Below are 25,690 nucleotides of genomic sequence, written 5' to 3' on the forward strand. Positions count from 1 at the left end.
AGCAGCATTGGCCATGGCGCAGGGCAGGGTGGGCCGGTGTCTCAGGGCAGACAACAGGTCACGCGTCCAGCACCAAGCAAGGCTGGAAGTAGCTGCCTGCCTTTTCCTGCTGCAGTCAGGCAGTGAGAGAGAGAGGGGGGGAGGGAGGGAGGGAGGGAGAGAATATTCAGCAGGATTCAGCTCCATCTGCTCCCCTCTCTCCGCCTTTGCCCAGTTTTGCAAGGATTCAGCGGACACTGCCTTGGTGATGCGGGGGGGGGGAGGGTTTTCCCATACTTTGTCTGCCAAGCATCTTCGGGGGTGCCCAGGGACTATATTTTCTGGCCACTTTGGACTGAGTGGCAGGATGCGTATGTGTGCCTGTGTGAGTGTGCTGCTGCTTGGGATGATGCTTCTCTGAAGTGCGTGCAGTGATCTAAGGCGGCAACCTGGTAGTGCTGTGATATAACAGCCTGACAGTCACTCCTTTTGCAATGCAAGGTTTATTTTTATATCTTTCCAGAGACAGAGAGAATGTGGCCAAATTTCCTCTACAGTTATTCCCTCGGTGTGTGGGTTGGGGAGTGGGGGAGAGGGATTACTGAATAGTGGCCACTTTCCAGTTGTGAATCTACCTCTCTCTTTCATAAAAAATTCAAAAGTTCACATGATACTATCCAATAATCAACTATAAGATTTTCTTCCAGGTCCCTCTCCCCCTGATAGGTGTTTTCTGCTAGGTGGTCTGCACTTATGGAACCTTTAAGGATACATGGGTTCAGCTGTGCAGTCACCTGTCTTGCATATAGACATGTGCAGTTAGCTATTAGGCCTTTGAATTCTCTAAAATACAAGGGTTCCTCTAATACACTCTCCTCATAATGGATCTTAAATTGATGAAATAATATAGGATCATTTGGTCCCATCCTAGCATTTAAATACCCACCTATTATTGAAGCTGTGGATGTTTGTCTAAACAACTAAGGATAAAAAAATTTATGTGCTCCCAAATATAGTTCTTCGTATTGTTCTTATTAAGAGGGGGAAAATAAATGTTAAAAAGCAAAATCTCCTCCTGTTTGGATGACAGCAAGGTAGCAACAACCACAGCTGTAAAGAAGGCAATGAGGCACATTTCAATTGCAAGGCTGTGCCAACGGCCTCATAATACCACCTTTAGATCTCCCACCTGCTTTGTTCAGGACAGTGGAGATAGAGTTAACCCAGTAACCATCTAGCTCTACATCTGAAGAAATCCATGTTTCCTGTTGAAAGAGGACATTGAAACATGATATATAGTAAAAAAAAAAAAAGTCTTTTAATGGGACTGACCCGCTGCCGATATTCCAGAAGTGAAAGAGGAGAGTGGTTTGAGGCCCTTCAGGAGGTATGATTTTGACAAGAGGAAGGTATAAGGTTGTTACGTTGGGCTGAGAGATCATCATCAGCAATTATAGCCTCCTCTAAAGTGGGGTTTGTCTCATATAAGTCCTGCATCAGCTCTGGGGGGCGGGTGTCTTGTTCAGAATGGATGACATTGACCCCATTTAATGACACTGTCAACTTTGAAATAGATTGGGCCTGTTGGAGCCATTTTCTCCGTTTCTCAGCTTGATACACTTTGGGGGGAGGAGGAGCTTTGGAATATTCCGTGGGAGCCAAGGTCATCCTATCAGGTGCTGGCCAGAGACTGGGAGTGGTTACCAAGGAGATGCCAGAACACCTAATTGGACAACATGTCCTGTGACAAGGAGGGACGGAGCTGTCGAATCTTTAATTATATTGAAAATGTGAGAAATAGCCAGAGCTGGTTTGTTTTTCAACTGTGCCGAAATGATGTACTCAATAAAGCAGTTTTTTGAGAAAGCTAAAAGTCTGAGTTGTTGAATTGGTTGGGTTCATTACTCGGAACCTTGACAGATGCTTGCCTTGTGGGATCTCCTCCAGATGTGTTGGGCAAAGAGATGTTAGGTCATGCTGCATTCGGTTCTGTGCCATTGGTATCGACAAGAACCCCCCCTGCCCCTGACAATCCCCTGATATGCGGCTGGAGGTCCCATGGAATTTCCTGATATAGGTAATAATATCTCCTCAACTGTTGCGGATGCTGCTACTAATAATATTATTTTATTGGTTTTTGGAGACATAATAGAATTGACAACTAGGTTTACAAAGCAAATATATACATTTACAATTAGGACTAAGCAAAAGAGACAAAAAATTTTAAACAGAAACATAAAGGAGAAAAAAAAATAGTAAAAGCCAAAGGAAACAAATGGCCCCCAAAGAAAAATTGAGTAACAATGATACAAAACCAGTGGTGGGTTTCCCCTAGTTTGAACCAGTTTGCAAGAACAGTAGTAAAACCAGCGGGAGGATCTGCCCACTGACCCGGATGCCATCATAGGTGATCTGCGCATGAGCAGAAGCTTCTGCTCATGTGCAGAAGAGCGCATGCGGGTGCGATGCGAACTGATAGTAAAGGTAAGTAGAACCTACCCCTGCACAAAACACTGCTTTTCATGATTTCCTACTATTTCTCCCCATCAGAACCTATATTTTATATGCCTATAGATCATTGCTATTCAGCTTTTTGACAACAATAGAGACCTAAACAATAGACAGCCAGTTTGGTCCACTGGTTAAAATACCAGGCTAAAAAGAAGGAGTTTGTGAGTTCAAGCCCCATTTTAGCAATGAAATCTAGCTGAGTGACTTTGGGCTAATCACCAGGAAACTGTGAGTTCTAGTCCCGCCTTATCCATGTAAACCTGCTGGGGTTACTTTGGGCCAGTCTCTTCAAAGCCCAAAGACGTTTGGGGGGAAAAAGTGTAAAATGGTGTGTTGGATATATGCATTGCCTTTAGTTACTTGTAAAAGTAATAAAAGGCAGGATAGAAATAAATATAGTGAATAAAACATAATATGGAATCAGGTTATCAGATTTTACCTCTCTGTCAAAGTAAAGCCATTTAAAAGTTGGAAAAACAGCTTATTATTAGTTTTTTCCCTGTCAGATCAAGATAAGACAGCACAGGTTTTGTAAGGCATGGGAGGGGTGGTAAGTCCAAGAGCAGGAGTCAGGTCCAGATCATCTTTAGATGTTCCTGAAGATGGTTGGAAGGTAAATCTCTGGAGGAGGTTGGTAAAGAAAAGGAAGAGCTCCATTTTGGCAAGGTTCTTACCAGCACATACTCTCTGACCTGGAAGAAAACATAGATGGCAAAAAAGGTGAGGTTTTTTTGGCTTCTTAAACTATTTTACATGGCTTTCCATAGTCACATTGCCTCAAAGGAATAATTATAATCTTAAAGGAAATAATGAATCTTTCTAACTATCCTGTTGCATTGAAACTTTTTCCAGGATAGCTTTTCACATATACAGAGTGATGTTATCTGCAGAGAAAGGCATGAATGCATCCCTCTTCACAAATTTTCCTTCAGAGTCAAGAAAATGTTCAGGGTAGAATTCATGAGGTTTCTCCCACTGGGATTCATCATGGAGCACAGAGGTCAGCAATGGAATGATGTACATACCCTAAACATTGAAATTACATAAAGAAGAGTATTTTCCATTTAACACATTGTTGTAGAAAATATTATAATGAAGCTTTATGCTATTGTTTAAAAAGTAAATTAATTGACAACATTAATATAGTTTGAAATAAAAGTAACATCTTGTTTAAAACATTCATCTTAATAACCAAAGTTTTACCCAATAACAACAATAATATGTCCCACCTCGCTAAGTCCTTTTAAACATCATTCTATGTTTTAGAATAGTTTTTGTAAAACAACATACAAATCATATTGGTCAGTGTGATCCCTAGATATTTAACTTTCTTCTCTATTTTTTCATCCTTTTGTCTCATATTTTAGTCAACATTTTTTTGTTCTTTTGATTAATTTTAAAACCATTGAATATGCCCAAATGCTTCAGTTTCTTCATTAAATGTTCTATACCATTCTTTTCCATATCTTATCTATAGGATGCCAGCTGCATATTATGTAATGAAATGAAAGTAAAGTAAAGAAAATGTATAAATATCTGCCTTGCACTATGCTCTGGGTTCCTTCCCCTTCAGAGGGACCTGTCTTTGTTCAGCTGAATAAATATATCATCACACAAAAACCTAGATTCTGTCTTTTATTTTACAGAGCCACACCTGTATATGCCACACCTGTACAGTCATAACACTCCTTTCTCAATTTATAAGACAGCAATTTCCCTGATTTCTTAGCAAATTCAAAACTTTTCTGCTACATATATTTTAATTTAGTTACTATTTCTCTCACAGTTAACATAGATGATGATTATAAAAACTGAATTTGATATAAAATAGTGGAGTCTGTTGGGGCTTTCTGTAATTCATCTTTTAAAAAAATTCTTCTAATCTACTGTGCATTTTTTCTTGTGAATTATAGTGAATAAAATACCCTCAGCTGTAGCTTTGCTGATGCCATAGTCTTTACCCCCATACCTTTATCCAAATGATTATAAAAAAAAACTTACAATAGTCCCCAATCCATTCTTTTTGAAGTATTGCATCAATTAGTCTCCATTTTAAAAAAATAGTTTTGTTTTAACTGTTAAATTAACTGGATTGTGATCAGAAAAGGTTTTGGTAAAATGTCCACCTAATCTATTTTATTGGCCCTTTGAAATGACAATGTTTTGCTAGAAGACATTTTGCTTCTCATCCAAGATACTTCTTCAGTTCTGACTGAATGGTGCGGAATGGAAGGATTTATTACATAAACATTTTTTAAAGAAGAGAAGTGGCAGTTACACATAATTTGTTGACATTGATTTATTAACTTTAACTGAAAGAGTTTAAGTGAGAAACAAGAGAAGAATTAGAAAAGGGTGGTCACATTTATCACTAGTCTATAGTCAATTGACAGATTTATAGGAGATAGAAAGAACTTTGTTTTTGAATATGAAAAAAAATGGATTTTCAAAGAGACCTGTGTACTAATGATGAACATAAATTACATAAGGTACATAAATTACTGTTGAAAGTCATCAGGAACATAAAGAAGCAAATAGATTATCAGGTCCATTCAGTGTTCAACAGGATTTAAAACTGCATTTTACTTACAGTGAATCCTCGATTTACAACCGGTCACTTAGCAACTGGTTACACTTAACAAAAGACCCTGAAAAACAACCCAGATTAGAAGTTCCAATGTCCTGGGCTTCCCACCCAGCATGGTCATGTAGCCATATTTTGGGTACTTGGCAACCAGATCACATTTATGGTTGTTTGAAGCCTCCCATAATCATATGGCTACAATTTATGTTTTTGCTAGAAACAGGCATTTACTTTCAGTTTCTCGCCAAAAATGTGCTACGGTGAATACTGGGTCCACTTAATGACCACAACATTCACTTTAGGACCCCAATGTTTGCTTAATGAGTGCCAGACAAAAGGTCATAAAATTGGGCGTGGTCACATGGTGATGCACTTTATGTCCATCATGACTTATGATTAAAATTGTGGGCTCAATTATGGTCATAAATTGTTTATACTGTACAAAGTAAGATTGGAACATTAACAATGGGATTATTTCACAGCAATCACCTTGGGAATGAAGAAGCCTTTGAAAGTTATGTCCTTGGTGGTTGCATGGGGCAAATTGGTTGGAACAATATCAGCAAACCTTTGAATTTCATGAATTACTGCATTGGTGTAAGGCATTTTGAATCGGTCTTCTGTCCTTGGCTGACGAACCCCAATCTCTTTTGCAATTTCTTCTTGGACTTTGTCTGGGAAAATAGGATCACATAAAGATGATTCCATAATTTCAATTTTGCTTTAAATGGGAATTTATGCCAAAATTCCAAGTAGAGTAGAGAAATTCCAATTCATAGTAGAGATCCAAAGATAACCATTTGTGATCTATGCTTATAATTTTTTCTTCTTTTATTCACTATATGTCTTATTTTATGAAATGCTTAGTGAAGTAGAACAAATTAATTAAGGTAGCTTTATGAGTGGAATATATCATTCTTAGCAAAAATCTGTCTTCAGTCTTAGCTCATATTCAACAGTAATGGGAGGTGATAGGTGCATAATCCACATTCTGTGGCTGGTGCACCTTTCCAAAATCTCTGAAGGTACATGTGTGAGTCCTTCTTATGATGACATCTTATATTCACTCTTACATCACATTAATATAAATGGATAGGGTAACTCATTCTTGCTTATTCTCCCACACCTTGTTATTTGGAAGGTAATTATAAAATCTGTCTTTGGTCTTAGCTCATATTCAACAGTAATGGGAGGTGATAGATGCATAATACACATTCTGTGGCTGGTGCAACTCTCAGAAATATCTGAAGGTACATGTGTGAGTCCTTCTTATGGTGACATCTTATATTCACTCTCACATCACATTAATTTCTTCAAATATAAATAGGAAAGGCAACTTATTCTTTCTTGTGATTCTCCCACCCCTTGTTATTTGTTAGATAATTATATATTTTTATTGAAATTCAGTCAAATGAAAACTGCTTACTCTGAACTTCTGGATACTTCATCATTAGGAGTAAGGTCCAGTACAAAGTGTTTGAGGTTGTATCCATGCCAGCACCAAATAGGTTATCTACAAGAGCTTTAAGGTTATCATTATGGAAATAACTATATGTTGACGTCTTATTCTCCTGAAGAGTATAAAGAAAAGGTATCAACAAAATTCAATGTATTTCTATAATCTACATACATGAACAGATGTTATAGTGGCCTCCAAATTTCCAGTGTTAGGAGATTGTGACAGTTGTAGTTCACAAGAACTGGAGTACAATGTTGTGCTTATCTGTACTAAATCTTAGAAATATTATTTATAATGGGCTATCAATATAGTTTCAGTGATTATGAGCATAATTAAATCTAGACTTGAGATTTCTGCTTATATAAAACCTTATTAAACAAACTAAAGCAAAATATAGGCATCCTGAATATGTCACGTATGTACCACTTACAAATAGTCTTTAACTTATGATCATTCATTCCTGGAGCATTTCAAGTTAAAATGATAGTAAACAAATGGTGGTTGTAACCAATTCTTTTAGTTCCAACCATCTGAGCAGTCCCACAATTACATGATCCTGCTTTGGGTACTTGGCAGCCATGATTTAGCACTTACTATAGTTCAGTGGCTGTGATTATGTGCTTGCCTTTTGCAATCTTCCTTGCTGTTTCCTCCATAAAGATAATGGGAAGCCAGCATGGATTTTCTGGGGTAAATCTCTCCATTTGCCCCTCAGCACAACACCACACTCCTTCCCAAGCCTTGACTCCCCCTCCCTTGCACCCTCCCCATGTGTTCCTGAGCATTTTCCCCAAACCATGCTATGCCTTCCTCACAATCTCTTGCCCACCCTCAGTCTCTCCCCATCTGGTAGCAATCATTCCAAGTCATTCTGTGCTTGCACTAAGCTGCTCCAGCCACTTACATACCCCTGCATGTCATCCCACACCCAGAAGGAGCTTCTGGCTGCTTGGAAGCCTCCTGGGATGGGCAACTTCCTGTGGCTTCTCCCCTGGCTTTGGATGTTGGAAGCCAAAGGAAGTTGTGAGGAAGTCATCACCTAACAACCACTTCAATTTAGTTTACAATGGCAGTTGGAAATGAAGGGATTGCCATCACTAAGCAATTAGGTTGTGCTTCAAAACCATCACTCAGTAATGGGAGACTTTAACTACTCTGATATCAAATGGGAGACAAACTCTGCAGCAAGTGGGAGATCGAACAGATTCCTAACCAACTTAGCTGACAACTTTGTCATCCAAAAGGTAGAGGAGTGAGCTAGAGGAAAAGCTGTACTAGACCTAATTCTTGCTGATAGATAAGACGTTATAGAGGGAGTTAAAGTTGCCGGAACCTTGAGTGAGGATGATCACGTCATATTGGAACTCAATATAATGCAAACACTAGGAATAGAATATAATCTAACCACTGTCATAAACTTTAAAAGAACTGATTTTAACAAACTCAAAGAGAATCTAAGAAAAATTCCATGGATAAAAATTCAAAAGGGAAAATCAACTCAAGGAGCATGGGAAACTCTGAAAAATATGATCATAAAAATCCAGTCCAACACAATACCACTGAAAAATAAAAAGAAATTCAAGAAGAAACCAACATGGTTGCACAAAGATCCCTTTGATAAACTGAAAGACAAAAAGGACAAATACAAAAAATGGAAAGAGGGGCACATAAAGAAGGCAGAATATCAGCAGATAGCCCAAATCTGCAAAGATAAAGTCAGAAAAGCAAAGGCTCAGAATCACTGATGGGATTCTGCCGGTTCTAGGTGGTTTGGCCGAACCATTTGTTAAATTGCTGGCTCGCCCCGCCCCTTGCCCCGCCCCTCCTCACCACTGGGCGAGGGATGGGTGAGCCAGCAATTTAACAAACGGTTTGGTGTTTTTATATAATTTTATTGGCCTTGCAGCTGCCGCGGGGCTTCAAAGGGCCGCTCTACAGCTGATCAGTGTTAAAAGAAAACAAATGAGTAGATCGGTGCCTGCAAATATAAATGGGTAGACCCAGTGGTGGGATTCTACTTTGGTAGAACCGGTTGTTAAGTAGTTAAGCCAGTGGGCTTCCGGTCGGCACCGCAGGCTTCGTGGACGGTCTTTTTAGACCGCCAGCCCTGTGTCTTCATAAAAGCCGCTTTGACAGCGCAAACTGGCTGTCTGGTGGCTGAAAAACCTCCCCTTCGGGAAAAGAAGGAAAGGAGAGCCAATGGGTGAGAGTAGAGCTCCCCGAAAGCCCTCTGGAATATTTCCAGAGGCTTGGAGGGTGAGAGCTCCCCAGCCAGCCCGCCAAGAAGCTCCGAAGCCAGGACGACTCTGCGAAAGCAGAGCGAGAAGCCGCGATCCGATCCTGCTCTCAAAAGTGAGTTTGACTGATTACAAGCGCAGGCAGGAGAACAGGAGAAACAGGAGAACAAGCTTTAAAAGTACAGAGCTTAACTCCGAAGTTACTTTGTTTCAAACTGAATTTCATTGAGCTGGAGGCTGAAGATGGCGTCTTTGTTATGGTTTTGAAAGTGAAAGCCAGAAATGAAAGTGCTTATTGAGAACTTTGCACTGGGAGAGTGGATTAGTTGCTTATTAACTGCTGGGAAGTGAGAGCTTGTGGAGAAAAAAAAACTATCCTGCCTGATAAATTAGAGACTATAAATTACAAACATTTTAAAGTTGTTTAAGGGACTTTGTGGCTTTGAAAAAAAAAGATCTCTTTAAAAAGGGAAAAAAATGGCTTTTAAACAAGTGAAACCAGGAGTTGTTAAAGGAGGGGGAGGTTCTCCAATTGTGTCAGTGGTGACACAGAAAGCACAACTTCCGGCTGATTTACAGAGTCAGAGTCAGAGTCAGGAGGCAGCACTTAATGATTTTAAAGAATTTATAAAAGAAGCCATGAATAATCAAGCAACAGCAATGAATAATTTAACATTACTTGTGGAAGGGAAATTAAAGAAAGTTGAGGAGGATATAAGATCAATTAAGGAAGTGGTTGCAGAGAAACACAATGAAATAAGAGATGATATTGTTTATGCTGTATCAGGATTGTCAAACCTTGTTATCCAGCTTGATGGGAAAGTTGAAGAAATTAATGAAGCCAATTTAAATTTGGAAAGCAAAATGGGAGATGTTATGACCAGAACAGAGAAAGTGGATGATGAATTGGTAATGTTACAATACAGGTCCATGGAGTTTGCTTTGAGATTGAGAGGCCTGAAAGAAAATAGCAAAGAAAATTTAAAAGATATTTGTGCTGCTGCTATTGCAGAGATAATTAAAGAAAGACCAGAAGATGTGGCAAGCCAAATTGATAAAATTTACAGGGTTAATTCCTGGCTGGCAAAACAAAGACAGCTGCCAAGAGATGTAGTGATTTATTTTACAACCAGGAAGATCAGAAATGATATTTTACAAGCTTCCTACAAGAATAAAGTTCAGGTGGCTGAGCAAGAGGTGGTGGTTTTGAAAGAGATTCCTCCAAAGATACTGAGAAGTAGAAAAGACTTTGGCTTTTTGGTAAATGAGCTGAGAAATCAACAAGTGGCATACAGATGGGACGTTCCAATTGGTCTAATAGTGACTTATAATGGAGAAAGTTAAACACAGTCTGGAAGGCAAAAGACTTTTATGTAAATGTTTTAAAGGCTGGATACCCACCCTCACCGGGGGGGGGGAGAAAATGGAGATGTTACAACAAGAAAAAAATGGAAAACAGATACAAACTTATGCTGAAGTTGCAGCTGGAGGAATTATCATGGAAGAAGATTTGGATCTTGGGGGTTTACCCCCAACTTTGGAACCACCTAAGAAGGGAGAGCTGAAAGTACAACGACTGATCCGATCAACTTATAAACTTCAACAACAACAATAAAAAAGGCAACAATCTCAAGATTTATCTCAAGAAGTTCAAAAAACAGAAGCAGTGGGGGGGGGGGCTAGGCCGAAGAGTAAGGTGGAGGAGGAGCTTCAGCTGATGCTCATACGGCTTCAAAAGGCTAAAGATGACAACTAAATTCCTATCTTGGAATGTCAATGGCCTAAATTCACCACAAAAAAGAAAGAAAGTATTTCACTACTTGAAACAATTTAACAATGATGTTATTTGCTTGCAAGAAACACATATTAGATTATTAGACCAAAAATATTTGATAAATTCAAGATTAGGTACACATTTTGTGGCATCAGCGCCAGAGAAGAAAAATGGGCTAGTCATATATGTAAGGAAAGGACTATCAGCTAATTTAATTGAGGCAGATGATCAAGGAAGATATATTGCAATTGAATTATCAACACAGACTGGAAAAATGCTTTTTATTGGAATATATGCCCCTAATCAGCAACAAGACAAGTTTTATAAATTTTTACATACTAAAATAATACAATGGGACTATAAATCTTTTATATTAATGGGTGACTGGAATGGAGTAATAGACACACAGAAAGATAAAAGAAGTTTATCAAAGATCTCAACACGTGCAAAATTACCTAAATCTTTTTTTGATATGATGGAAGATATAGAACTGAGAGATATTTGGAGAGAACGTAATGTGGAGGAAAGAGACTTTACTTTTTTTTCTGATAGACATCAATCCTTCTCCAGGATTGATTTTATACTAACCACAAATGATTTTATTTCCAGGGTGAAGAAGACGAAGATATGTCCAAGAACTTTAACTGATCACAGTCCGGTTTGGGTGGAATTTGAACAGGAGAGGGGAGAAAGGAGGTCTTGGAGGTTAAATGAAAATTTATTTAGATATGAAGAAAATGTGAAAGAGCTTAAAAAACAAATGAAAGAATTTTTTGTTATTAATATGAATAAGGGTACTTCTATGGAAATGGTCTGGGATGCTAGTAAGGCTTATATGAGGGGTATGTTAATACATATGAATAATAAATATAGACTAAAACAACAAAAGAAGTGGAAAGAGATAGAGGAAGAAATAAAAAAGAAAGAACAATTACTTATATTTAATCCAGGAGACAAGAAAGTAAAAGAAACAATAAATATACTACGAGGGCAATTTAATATGTTAATGGCTGATCAGGTGGCAACTAGCTTACAATATGCTAAACATAATACATTTTGTAATGCCAATAAACCAGATAGGTGGTTGGCCTACATGTTGAGGAAAAAACAGAAATCACAAGTCATTGGTAAGATAGAATTTAGAAGTAAGCAAGTTTACCAACAGAATATGATCAAAAAGGCTTTTTTAGAATTTTATACAAAGTTATATGCTAGTGACTCAATACAAGGTATAGACATAGATAGATACTTAAAGGAAGGGAATATTCCTGAATTAACGTTGGAACAGAGGGAAGGATTGAATCAACCAATAACTTCTGATGAGATTACTGATGCAATTAAGCAATTAAAAATAGGGAAAGCTCCGGGAACAGATGGATTAACAGCTGTTTATTATAAGAATTTACAGCTTGAAATGGTAGAACCGCTTAGAGTTCTATTTTGTAAAATTCAATTAGGGGGAGGAGTCCCACCCTCTTGGCGAACAGCTTTTGTTTCACTGATCCTGAAGGAAGATCAAAATTGTACTAAATCTGAAAATTTTAGGCCAATTTCACTTTTGAACACGGATTATAAAATTTTTGCTAAGATATTAGCGAATAGACTAATGCCAGTTATGCAACAAACAATTCATAATGATCAATCAGGCTTTATAAAAGGGAGGCAAATGAAATATAATGTTAGACAAATTATAAACTTATTGGAATATTTGGAAAAAAACAACCAGGTCCCTGCAGCGTTCATATTTTTGGATGCAGAGAAAGCATTTGATCGATTGAATTGGCAATTTCTGTTTAAGATAATAAAAAAAATGCATTTTGGGGAGTATTTTATACATTCAATTAAAGCAATATATCAGGAACAAACAGCACAAATAATAGTTAATGGAGGTTTAACAGATGTGTTTAAAATTGAGAAAGGTACTAGGCAGGGTTGTCCCTTGTCGCCGTTGTTGTTTATTTTAACTTTAGAAGTTTTGTTGAATAAGTTACGTGACTGATAAAATAAAAGAAATTGTAATTAGACAGCAGGATTATAAATTAAGAGCGTTTGCAGATGACCTGGTTGTTACTTTATCTCAACCTATAGAAGCGGCTCCCTATATGTTGGACATAGTAGCTCAATATGGCAAAGTATCTGGATTTAAAGTAAATCTACATAAGACAAAGATGATAACTAAAAATATGTCCATAACTCAAAGAGAAGACTTAGGGAGAATAACGGGGTTTGAAATAGTTAAAAAGGTTAAGTATCTAGGAGTATATATTGCAGCCTCAAACACGAAATTGTTTAAAAATAATTATGAAATTCTTTGGCAAAAAGTACAGAAAGAAATGGAAAATTGGAAAAAGTTACAACTATCATTACTGGGAAGGATAGCAGCAATAAAAATGAATGTACTACCTAGGTTTTTATTTTTGTTTCAAATGATACCAGTGCTTAAGAAAGATGGAAATTTGATGGAATGGCAGAAAGGGGTTAATACTTTCATCTGGGCTGGGAAGAAACCAAGAGTGAAACTGAAAATTATACAGGATATACGTGAGAGAGGAGGTTTTAAAATGCCTAACTTAAGATTGTATTATGAAGCAGCTGCTTTATCACAAATTAGTGATTGGTTTAACTTAACTGAAGAAAGAATGTTAAACATAGAAGATTATGATTTGTTATATGGATGGCATGCTTATTTGTTATATGAAAAAAAAGTGGATAAAGTGTTTAAGGGTCATATACTTAGAAATGCGTTGTTGAGGGTTTGGAAAAAGTACCAATATAAACTAAATTATAAGATACCCATATGGGCAAATCCCAGACATGCAATAGAAAATATAAGTATAGAGCAAAAAACAGAGGTGATTACTTATAAAGAGCTTCTTTTTTTGGAAAGGGGTAAGTTGCAACTGAAATCTTTAGATGAATTAAAAGAAGAAGGGATAATTTATACTTGGTTTCAGTATGGTCAGCTTCAAGCTAGATGGAGGGAAGATCCAAAATTTGGTGTTATGCAAAATGAGGAAAATCTGGTGAAACAGATTAGAGATCAAAGTCAGATGCATATTAAAAGGTTGTATAATGCATTATTGGAAATAGATTCAGAAACGGAATTGGTTAAGGATTGTATGATAAAATGGGCACAAAACTTTCAGGAACCAGTGATGATGGAAACGTGGGAAAAGATTTCGGTCAGAAATGTTAAATTTACGCAAGCACAAAATTTGAGAGAGAATTTTTATAAAATGTTTTATAGATGGCACTTAGATCCTAAAAAATTATCATGTATGTACTCGAATTTGCAAGCTAAATGTTGGAGATGTGAATGTAATGATGCAACCTATTATCATATATGGTGGACCTGTAAGAAAATCAAGGCATTTTGGATAAAAAATTGGTGGGTGATGCAGAATATTCTGAAAAGAAGGTTGAAATTTACTCCTCAATTGTTTCTATTGGGTATAACTATGGACTGTACAGTATCAGAGACTAAATTGATTTTGAACTTAATATCAGCAGCTAGGCTGTTGGTAGCGCAATATTGGAAGAAGGACTCTTTGCGTACTATTGAAGAGTGGATACTGAAAGTAACGAATCTAGCAGAAATGGCGAAAATCTCAGCGTACTTGAAGGACTATACACAAGAAAGATACGTATCGGAATGGAGAAGATGGATTGATTATATTCAAAATAAGTATCAGACAAGAAAATATCAAATAGTTTATGAATGAACATTAAGTATTAGAAGTATTATGTTATCTATAGTGGAGTTAAGGTTTCGGGGGGGAGTTAGTAGTCTGAGGATAAGTAGGTTAATCTAGTTTATGATTGTTAAATGAAATACTTTGTATTTTGCTCTGAGAAGTCTGGGGGGGATGGTGGGATGAGGGGAGGGAAAGGGTGGGGGGAACATGGGGGGGAAAGAAAATTCTTGTTTTTTTGTAAAACTTTTCAATAAAAAAAAAGTAGTTAAGCCAGTGGTTGCCAAAGTGGGCGGTACCGCCCCCTGGGGGGGGTGGGATGCCTTGGGGGGGTAAGCGGCAAGGGGGGCAGCAGAGGGACGCTAGAGGCAAAGGGGGGCAACAGGGGGGCTAAGTGGCAAGGAGGGTGGCCCCCCCTTTGACCTCTACCTCGCAGCACTTACCTTCTTGCAAGCAAACAGCAAGAAAAAAACAGCCTCTTTCAGCTTCAGCATAGGTTAATTAGCATGATTAGATTGGCCTCCGACTCTCAGCTGATTTGCTCTCCGCTGTTTTGCAGGCTCGTTTGCAAGCTCTTGTTTTGCAAGCTCTTTGCTTGCTGCAAAGAGTGCTGGAGCAGATTTTTTTTTTCCCTAGCTAAAAGGAAACTGAAAGTAAAGCAGGCTCTGCTGCAACCTGACAAAATAAGGCAGGGAGAGAGATTTCTTTTTCTTTTTCTTTCTCCTCACCAAAAAAGGTAGGTGCAAACAATGGGAAATTTAGGTCAAAAGAGGAGAGTTCAAGATTTTAAAACACAAAAGAAAAAAGCTCTATTTAACTAGGGAATTGTAATAATTGAGATACTATTAATTGTATATTGTGTTGAAAGCAGAAATGGTTAAGTTGTGGTTTGGAGGAATATATGGGGGAAATTATTTGGTTTATTATTATTGGTAAATATAATTAATGGATTTGTAAGAAATTGGATTGCATGGAAATAATTGGAATATTCATGTTCATATTGATTAATATACAAAAAAGATAGTTATATAACTAATTGATCTATATTAAAATGTTGAATTTGTATTAAACAACTGTATTACATAATTACATAATTAACCAATGTGAGGATGGATATAAAAATAGATGACAATGGGAAGGGGTATAATATAGAATAGAAGGGAAAAATTGAATTTGATTAAGATTAGAGATGAGGATGAAGGGTAATATTGGTTTTTTAAAAAAATAAATGAGGAATAAATATGGCAAAAAGGAAATATAGAAATTGTAAATTTAATTGAAATGACTAAACACTGTTTCAATTTGTGAACCGGCCAAATACTCTGTTCAAAGAAAATACATTGTATGTTTGTATGTGTGTGAAGGGAAACAATAATAAGGATATAATAAATAATACTAGAATATGATATACTGGTATACTAGATTCTGTAACCATTAGGTTCCTGTAATACACGTATGCCTTTGTATTTGTATCACATATATTATGCCTTTATATTTGTATCTCCTGTAACAAACATTCTGTTATTAGGCCTGTAATGTATCTGGTATTTGTCAAACATATGTCCCTGCCATTTGACCTGAACCCATATCAATCTTCTCCCTGTTTTTTTCTTGTGCCATCTAAGAGCATGGTACGTATCTCCAAGGCATAATTTACACCTCAGTCTTAATTTATGTTGATCTGGATAGACTCCTACTTTCCAGGGCCAGGGGGCCTAAGTGGCCAATTGAGTAAACAAAGAAATGCTCAAGATGACTAATTGGGAAGTTTCTATTCCCCCTTGCAGGGTAACAAGGAATGCACGGGCCTGGATTGGGAGGCCAGAGTTGGGTACTAGCTGACGTCTCTGAGGGTATAAAAGGATGCCATACCTTCCCCAAGGTGTGGCTATCTCCTCGCATGCATTGTATCTGTATGTTCTGGATATAGTTCCACCCAGTATTTTGTTTTTGGCCATAAATAAAATCTGTTTTTTGCAAGCCTCGTCTTGAGTCTCTCTCTTTGGCATTCTGGTGACTCAAGTGTATTTTGGGACCTTACATGTGTTTCTAACTATTGTTATTTATTCATATTTGTTCTTTTTTATTCTTTAAAGTTTAACAATTCATTCTTTATCTTAATATTTTTATATTTGTTTGGGGTTGGCTTTCTTCCCTTTCATCTTTTTTATTGTACAGCAATCTTGCTCCTCAAACCTACCACCTCTCTCTTTTCTTTCCTTCTTACTTTCTCTTCCCCCCTCTTCTTCTCCTCCCTACTTCCTCTTCCTTTCTCCTTCTCCTCCTCTCTTCCTCCCTCTCTTACCCTCCCTCCTACTCTAATTTCCCTTCCCTTCCTTCATCCCTCTCTATTGCTGTATCCTTTTATGCATATGGACTACTCAGAGGGCTGAAAAAGTTATTTTTGACTGGTCCTCGAACTTTTGACCAGTCCTCGAACTTACGATTGTCCTCACATTTTACGTTTTTGCCCTATCTTGTCACCATGGTGAAGAGAAGCAGTTGTGAAATGAGTGACACGGTTGTTAAGAATGCTACAATGGGCATAAATGATGACCAGTCATAAGTGTGAAGACCGGTCAAAAGTGCGAGGACCTGTCAGAAATCACTTTTTTCAGCCCTCTGGGTAGTCCTTTTGTGCACATGGACTACTCAGAGGGCTGAAAAAGTTATTTTTGACTGGTCCTCGCACTTTTGACCAGTCCTCGAACTTACGACTGTCCTCATATTTTATGTTTTTGCCCTATCTTGTCACCATAATGAAGAGAAGCAGTTGTGAAATGAGTGACATTGTTAAGAATGCCACAACGGGCATAAATGTGAGGATGGTCATAAGTGCGAGGACAGGTCAAAAGTGTGAGGACCAGTCAGAAATGACTTTTTTCAGCCCTCTGAGTAGTCCCTATGCACATAGCCACGCCCACCCGGTCACATGACCAGCTAGCCACACCCACCCGGTCACATGATCAGCTAGCCACACCCCCAACTAAGCCACGCCCACAGAACTGGTTGTTAAAAAAATTGAATCCCACCATTGCTCAGAATGAATAAGCACTTGCAACAAAAGTCAAAGATAATTTTTAAAAAGTTTCTTTCAACATATAAATAACAAGAAAAAAGTCAAGGAAACAGTCAATCCTCTAAAGCAGTGGTTCTCAACCTTCCTAATGCCGCGACCCTTTAATACAGTTCCTCATGTTGTCGTGACCCCCAACCATGGGTGCATTCTAAATTTTTTTACTACCGGTTCTGTGGGCGTGGCTTATTTTGTGGGCGTGGCTTGGAGGTCATGTGACTGGGTGGGCGTGGCTAGCTGGTCATGTGACTGGGTGGCCATGGCTATGTGTATAGGGACTACTCAGAGGGCTGAAAAAAAGTCATTTCTGACAGGTCCTCGCACTTTTGACTGGTCCTCACACTTATGACCATCCTCACATTTATGCCTGTGCAGCATTCTTAACCACCATATCACTCATTTCACAACTGCTTCTCTTCAACATGGTGATAAGATAGGGCAAAAAACGTAAAATGTGAGGACAGTCGTAAATTCGAGGACTGGTCAAAAGTGTGAGAACCAGTCAAAAATAACTTTTTCAGCCCTCTGAGTAGTCCATATGCATAAAAGGATACAGCAATAGAGAGGGATGAAGGAAGGGAAGGGAAATTAGAGTAGGAGTGAGGGTAAGAGAGGGAGGAAGAGGGGAGGAGAAGGAGAAAGGAAGATGAAATAGGGAGGAGAAGAAGAGGGGGGGAAGAGAAAGTAAGAAGGAAAGAAAAGAGAGAGGTGGCAGGTTTGAGGAGCAAGATTGCTGTACAATAAAAAAAATGAAAGGGAAGAAAGCCAACCCCAAACAAATATAAAGATATTAAGATAAAGAATGAATTGTTAAACTTTAAAGAATAAAAGAGAACAAATAGGAATAAATAGCAATAATTAGAAACACACATACAAACATACAAGGTATTTTCTTTGAACAGAGTATTTGGCTGGTTCACAAATTTAAACAGGAGGTTGTAGGAGGTTAGCACCCACCCCTTTCCTAGAAGAATGAAATATTTTGGGAAATATTAAAAAGGCAGAATATTATATTTCCCTGGATGAGAAATGGAGAAGCATTGGAGAAATGGAGAGACAAAGCAGCTCCCACCTTCCTGCCCGCCATCCTTTGTTAATGGGCCAGAGGCAGAATGTCAATCCTTTGTCAAAGGACATTTGCAACACAGTAGCAACCGAAACTAACACAATGGGCCCCATCTAGCAACCGAAACTCACCACACGTGACCTGGGAAGCATGTGACCTGGGAAGCACATGTGACCATCAGACAGCAAGGCTAGCTAAGACCCCCACCCCCGGGAGTCTGACAACCAATCAGGATATTCTTTCGGGACCCCAAGAAATGAAAAGCCAGAGAGAGCATAAAAATCCGAGGATTTAGTGTATCTGCCCCCTTTCTGTTCAGGAACTCAAGCCATGTGATCCTGTCCACCATTAAACCATCTTTCCAAGCAGTCTCCATGTTTCCAGTGTCTTTTTCCCCACTTGGAGCAGAACACAGAAGGATATTTCTTCCAACACAGTGTTTAGTCATTTCAATTAAATTTACAATTTCTATATTTCCTTTTTACCATATTTATTCCTCATCTATTTTTAAAAAAACCAATATTACCCTTCATCCTCATCTCTAATCTTAATCAAATTCAATTTTTCCCTTCTATTCTATATTATACCCCTTCCCATTGTCATCTATTTTTATATCCATCCTCACATTGGTTAATTATGTAATTATGTAATACAGTTGTTTAATACAAATTCAACTTTTTAATATAAATCAATTAGTTATATAACTAACTTTTTTGTATATTAATCAATATGAACATGAATATTCCAATTATTTCCATGCAATCCAATTTCTTACAAATCAATTAATTATATTTACCAATAATAATAAACCAAATAATTTCCCCCATATATTCCTCCAAACCACAACTTAACCATTTCTGCTTTCAACACAATATACAATTAATAGTATCTCAATTATTACAATTCCCTAGTTAAATAGAGCTTTTTTCTTTTGTGTTTTAAAATCTTGAACCTCCTCTTTTGCCCTAAATTTCCCATTGTTTGCAGTTTTGCACCTACCTTTTTTGGTGAGGAAAAAGAAAAAGAAATCTCTCTCTGCCTCATTTTGTCACGTTACAGCAAAGACCCTGCTTTACATTCAATTTCGCTTTTTCAATATAGCTAGGGGAAAAAAAATCTGCTCCAGGAATTTACCTCTTTGCAGCTAGCTAGCAATAGAGCCCTCCACAAAACAGCTGAGAGCAAATCAGCTGAGAGTCCGGAGGCTGATCAAATCAACTTATGGTAATTAACCTATGCTGAAGCTGAAAGGGGCTGTTTTTTCTATTTTTGCAGGCACCGGTCTATTCATTTGTTTTCTTTTAACACTGATCAGCTGTAGGGCGGCTCTTTGAAGCCCCGTGGCAAGAATTTAAAGTTTTTTTCCCTCTAGCCATCAGCTGGGACTCAGGAGGCAGCAATAGATTGGGAGTGGGCGGGGTAAGCGACCGGTGACCGGCGATCGAACAGAGGCAGAGGGTGAGGGTGAGTGAAGGTGTGGGGGGGTGAGAGAGGGCTTTGGCAACCCCTGTGAAATGGCCGTTTGACCCCCAAAGGGGTCGCGACCCCCAGGTTGAGAAGCACTGCTCTAAAGGGAGAAGATGGCTAGGAAGTAAAAGACAGTAGAGAGAAAGCAGAGCTGCTTAATCCATTTTTTGCATAGGTCTTCATACAAAAAGAACCTATAGTCCAGCCTACCAAAAACATAACTGTAAAAGACAGACTAGAAATAAAAATTAAAATAAGCAAGAGAATGGTAAGAGATGTCTGATCTTGATAAATACAAATCACCGGATGAATTACATCCCAGCGTTCTGAAGGAGCTGGCACAGGGGTGAAATTCAACCACCTCGGCCCACCTGAGCCGAGGCGGTAGGGACGATTTGAATCAGTTCACTGAACCAATCCAAATCTCCCTCCCTGCAAGCTGCAAGCATTCACACATTGGCTTGAGGGGTTTCGGCAGCAAAGATCGGCCACGCTCGCCCACTTGATGCTGCAGCAAAAGCAGCTCGAATCTTGATTGCTAGGCTCCCCACCCGGACATCATCACGTCCCATGCGCTGACCCTATGCTCATGTGCAGAAGAGATGCACGGGAGCATAGCATGCACACACTCTCACATCTCTGAGCTGGTAGCAAAGGTAAGTGCATTTTACCCCTAAGCTGGCAGATGTTATCTCAGAACCATTGTACCATACGTTTTAAAAATCCTGGAGCACTGGGGAACTGTCAGAGGAAAAGAGCTGATGTGGTTCCCGTCTTCAAAAAAGGAAAAGAACCAGGACCCAGGAAACTACAGACCAATCAGCCTTACATTAAGACCTGGTAAGATACTAGAAAAAGTAATAAAAAAACAGAACTGTGAATATCTAGAGACAAATAAAGTTATAAGTAGTAGCCAGCACAGGTTTAAAAAACAGATCATGCCAAATCAATCTTATTTCAGTGTTTGAGAAAGTTACTAAATTAGTAGACCAGTGAAATGCTGTGGACATAGTATACTTAGACTTCAGCAAGTCTACTTCTTGTAAACTAGAAAATGTGGGATAGACAGCATCATCACCAGATGGATTTGTAACTGGCTGATAAATGGTACTCAACAAGTAGTCCCTAATGGTACTACATCTACATGGAAGGAAGTAAACAATGTGGTACAATAAGGTTCTGTCTTAAGCCTAGTATTCTTTAATATCTTCATAAATGATTCATGAAATTTGCAGACAACACTAAATTGGCAAGAATAGCAAGCACCCCAGAAGACAAGCTCAGGATCCAAAAAGACTTTGACAGACTTGAACTATGGGCCCTATCCAACAACATGAAATTTAATGTGGACAAAAGCAAGGTTTTATACCTAAGCAGGAAAAACTAAAGGTACAAATAAAGATTAGGTGAAACCTGGCTCAAAAACAGTAACTATTTTTTTGGCCTAATTTTTTTAAGTGTTTTTAAGTGTTTTGTTTATTGTTTTTAATTAATGGGGCCAAATTTATATATGTATATTTTAACTGTATTTCAATATTTGTACTTGATGTTTTTACTTGGCTGTTCACCGCCCTGAGTCCTCAGGGAGAAGGGCGGTATACAAATTCAAAATAAAATAAATAAAAAATAAATAAAAAAACTATGAGAGGGGCCCTGGAGTCCAAGTGGACAATCACTTAAATATGTGCCAGAAGTGTGCAGCCGCTGCCATAAAAGCTAATATAAAAAGAAGCACAGAATCAAAAATATGAGAAGTATTAGTACCACCTTATCAATCCTTAGTAAGACCACATCTGGAATACTGCATCCTGTTTTGGTCACCACATTACAAAAAAGATGTTCAGACCTTGGAAAAAGTGCAAAGAAGAGCAACTAAGATGATTAAGGCCCTGGAGACAAAAACATATGAAGAATGATTGTAGGAATAGGATATGGTCAGTCTAGAGAAAAGAAGGACTAGGGGTGATGTGATAGCAGTATTCCAGTATTTGAGGGACTGCCACAAAAAAGAGGAGTTCAACTTATTTTCCAAAGCACCAGAGGCCAGGGCAACTAATCAAGGAGAGAAGCAGCCTGGAATTAAGGAGAAACTTCCTGACAGTGAAAACAATTAACCAGTGGAACAGCTTGCCTTCAGAAGTTGTGGTGCTTCATCACTGGAGATTTTAAAGAAGAGACTGGACAGTCCCTTGTCTGAAATGATATAGGATTTCTTGCTTGAGCAGGGGATTGGACTAGAAGGTCCCTTTCAGCTCTATTCTGATTGATCCTATATGTAGCAAAACTGACTTTTGGTTGTGTTTGAGGCATGCTGGCTAAAATGTGTCCAAAGTGGCAGGGTTTGTGTTCTATGATTAGCAGGGAGCCCTAAGACTCATGTCCTGACACAAAGAATTATGTCAAGGTCTTGATTGACCAAAAAGATTATGGATACTGGGGTTTATGGACGCATCTGTTTATGGCCAGGGCTAAAGAAGACTGTGATTTCTAATAATGAGAAACATATGGTAAAAACCAATGGTGGGTTGCTCCCAGTTTGGACCGATTCGCAAGAACCGGTAGTAAAACTGGCAGGAGGCTCTGCCCACTGACCAGGATGTCATCATAGGTGAACTACGCATGCGCAGAAGAGCGTGCACAGAAGAGTGCGTATGAACCGGTAGTAAAGGTAAGTAGAATCCACCCCTGGTAAAGACCATGAATTACTGAATGAATTGAAATAAAGAAAAATTAAAATGTTTCCTGTTTTGGAATTTAAGAGAAAATGGAAAAGGAACATGATCTAAATAAAGACAGCTTGATCTTGTAGATTGGCATATATCAATGTATGCAGGGGAATTCAAATTAGGATCAATTACGACAGAAATGTAATATCAGGATACATTAACTCAGGACATCCTTTTGCTGTGGCTGTGTAGGGAAATGCATATGCCGAGTGGCTGTTGCACATTATGTTCCAGTGAATGGTGACAATGGAAGAACCAGGAATGAGTTCAGAGAAAAATTATGATTAACATCTCCCATTTCTCTCTACCAGTTCTTCTCAATACATGCCAGCTCAATGCTTTCTTTCATGAAGAGTGATTTAATTTTAACTCACATGAAGAAGACTTCCGGTTTCAGAGCTCACCTTCACTTTTCCATGGATTTCCTTAGACTGCAATGTCTAAAAAGGGAGAATGGCTTTCCTCTTCTCCTGCACTGATCAGTTTCTGGACCACATATCCCAACCCATATCACAATAATTAATATCCCTATGTTTATAAATAAAGATTAAAGGGTTGCTTCCCAAGGGCCCATCTGACCATCTCCCTTCTAGAATTATCCTTCCATGAGAGACTGTAGAATTGATACTACAGATAATCTTGACTTATGACCACAATTGGACATTGAAAAAAGTGGTTGTTAAGCAAGATCCCCACGTGATTGCTTCATTCAACTGCTATAAAAAACCAGTGTTGCTTTTTACAGGGAAAAATTCCAGAAGCTTTAATAGTTATGCAAGGAATAAAGACATCACACAAACAGTGAATCTGTTGGCCACTCACATATTCACTATTTGCTTTCATTCCAGGAAATTGTTTTCCCTGACATTTCTAAAGCAAAAATTTTCGCCAGCTGCAATTATTCTGGCACCAGCCAGAATTTTTGTAAAACATGTGAAAGAAATAAAATCACTCATAATTCCTGGCATACTTAAAGTGCTTTATTACCTGTTTCTGCCGAACAAGAAATGCATCAATAAATGTCCTCTGATTATTTTCATCAAACTCTTTGATATTTTCAAGGAATGTGGCCTGTATAAAATCATGGTACTTTTTTCGATTATTCATTATTGTCTTACGAGCACCCAAAAGGAATCCCTACTTGGGAAACACATTATACACCTGAAACAGTATAGAGTAATAATAGAGACCTTATTATGAGGTAATAAAAGAGCATATTATGAGAGAGATCATATTAAGAGAGCTGAATACTACGAATTTATTCTCTGTTGGACTTCTCAAAGCATTTTTATCTATTTGTTTCATAGACTACAACACAGGTGTCAAACTCACGATGTCATGTTGTCATCACATGACATATCACAACATTTTTCCCCTTTGTGGAGCTGGGGTGGGTATGGCCTACATGTGACACATATGGTCTACAGGCCGCCAGTTTGACACCTCTACAAAATCACCATCATTATCATCAGCTATGAAATATGTGGGTGCTAAAGATATAATAAATAATGTTTTCTAATTAATTAAGATCCAAATCTCACAAAATGAACCTTAATAAATTGTAGGGATGAAGTTTTTCTTCATATGAAAGATTACATTACCAATAAAGCAGGGTTTCCTGCAAGATGTATATTTTCTTCAATTATTTCCAGTAGTCTTAGAAGTGTAGCATCTTCATATTCAAATCTCTTGCCAAGTAAAAAAAAAACTATGATATTGGCGGCTGCAGCTTTCAAAATTTTTGCTGGGTCAAATGGCTTTCCTGGTTATGAGCAATAAATTAAAACAGAATTGTGAAAGAATCCCAGAAATAAGCTTGTTCTTCAACACCTTAAGTTTGAGGATAAGATTGCTTATACATAGCATTTATCATAGAAACTAGCTTTCACTCTGCATAGAAGATAGGGGGAGAATACTGGTTTGTGAACTAAAATTTACTGACAGTAACACAAGTAATAATTCTGTAACCCATCCTTTTAAAAACAGAAATAGTTACACATTAATGTAGTCAGTGGTGGGATTCAAATAATTTAACAACCGGTTCTCTGCCCTAATGACCAGCTGGGTAGGCATGGCTGGGTGGTAGTCATATGACTGGGTGGTCATGGTCAATTTGACGTCATCGATGTTGATGGGCACCTCGCCTGGCCTCTTCTCACCATGTATGGCCCCTCCTCACCCCTCCCCTCCCGACCACTCCTTGTCACGCCTGGCCACTCATCTCGCTGGAGCGAGTAGTTTTCAAATAAAAAGAATGCTTGCCTTGTGCAAATAAATAACAAACATCTTGACTTCAGGTTTTATGCATCTTGCAAAGTATTACTGCTCATTCTAGTCTCCTTTCCCACCAACAGGTCCATCTCAGATTGTAATTTGCTACAACCTCTCTTGTCTTTTGCATCATTCTATGGGAGATTATTCTGAAATGTTATCTGTGATGTTTGCATCTTTACAACTTTTTTTCCTCCAATACTGTTTTTGCATGCAATTTTTACAAGTTATTTTGACATTCCTTCCTTCTTTTTAAATAAAGTAGTGGCTAACTACTAGAAACCAAGGGACACTGAGTTCTAGTCTCATTTTAGGCTTGAAAAAATGACACTTATAGCTTGAAAATTAATGAGTAGTTACGATCGGCCTCTCCTCTCTACTTACTCCCTCAGCCTTGCCCCACAGAAGCCTATCCTATTCTATCCCCTTCTCTCCCTCAGGCTTCCCCCACAGAACCCTCCCCTATCCTATCCCTTTCTCTCCCTCAGGCTTGCCTCACAGAAGCCTCTCCTCTCCTATCCCCTTCTCTCCCTCAGCCTTGCCACACAAAGGCCTCCCCATCCTATCCCCTTCTCTCCCTCAGGCTTGCCCCACAGAACCCTCCCCTATCCAACCCCTTCTCTCCCTCAGCCTTGCCCCACAGAAGCCTCCTCTATCCTATCCCCTTCTCTCCCTCAGCCTTGCCCCATAAAAGCCTTCCCTATCCTATCCCCTTCTCTCCCTCAGCCTTGCCCCATAAAAGTCTTCCCTATCCTATCCCGTTCTCTCCCTTGGGCTTTCTAGCCCTCAGGGTTGCCCCACAGAAGCCTGTCCTATGCTATCCCATTCTCTCCAGAGTTATTTTCAAG

General features: G+C 38.5%; 1 pseudogene; it reads right to left on the reverse strand.

Moving 5' to 3' along the window:
• Positions 1–2,132: 2,132 nt before the first annotated feature.
• LOC117659598 (cytochrome P450 2K1-like) overlaps positions 2,133–25,690 on the reverse strand; it is a 44,871-nt pseudogene continuing 21,313 nt past the window's right edge.

The sequence above is a fragment of the Pantherophis guttatus genome, chromosome 1 (genome assembly GCF_059756535.1).
Source record: "Pantherophis guttatus breed Tessera chromosome 1, ASM5975653v1, whole genome shotgun sequence".
NCBI classification, from domain to species: domain Eukaryota; kingdom Metazoa; phylum Chordata; class Lepidosauria; order Squamata; family Colubridae; genus Pantherophis; species Pantherophis guttatus.